We start from the raw sequence: 571 nt of genomic DNA on the forward strand, positions 1-571 counted from the left end.
AGGGGGTGCAGCGTTCCTGGAGGCACTGCAATACCAGGTCGATGCGTGGAGTGGACGGAGCAAGCTCCTATTCCAACTCCTAGTTCCAAAAACCCATTTAATATATTGTCCTCGGATAGAGGACGTATCAGATATTAAACTGATAAGAACAGATACTACACTTGATCTTAGCCAAAAGGCCGAGAAGCGATACCGAACCTCAGCCCCGGGGACCATGCCGTCCTCTCATTGTCCCGCTTCAACTCGTGGTGACCTTCGAGCAGGGCTCTGTCTCCCTCCTGTGCCCTCCACCTCTCCTGGCATCAACACCGGGCTCTGCCACAAATTTATTATATCCCCAGGTTTCACGGGAAACTTCGCACGCCTGAGAGACCCTCGCCTTTCTCCCCCAACAGAAGCGTGGTCGCCGAGAGATTTGCATGCTCCGCCCTGCCGCGCAGGGGCGTGGCCACCGCGAGCCGACTCCACCCCGGAGCTGTCAAGGCATCCCCCGTGTGTGGGACGACAGGCTGCAGACTTGCTCTTCTGTTGCAAGTGAAGGACCGAGCAAAAGGTGACCCCGAGGGGCTGC

General features: G+C 57.1%; 1 non-coding gene across 1 annotated transcript; it reads right to left on the reverse strand.

Annotated features, from left to right (window-relative positions):
• On the reverse strand, positions 1 to 191 carry LOC121442529. Its single transcript, XR_005973570.1, has one exon. It is a non-coding gene; the product is annotated as a U2 spliceosomal RNA (small nuclear RNA).
• Positions 192 to 571: the final 380 nt, after the last annotated feature.

The sequence above is a fragment of the Microtus oregoni genome, unplaced genomic scaffold (assembly GCF_018167655.1).
Source record: "Microtus oregoni isolate MIOR12 unplaced genomic scaffold, Mior012 000091F_ref0000469, whole genome shotgun sequence".
In the NCBI taxonomy this organism is placed as follows: Eukaryota; Metazoa; Chordata; class Mammalia; order Rodentia; family Cricetidae; genus Microtus; species Microtus oregoni.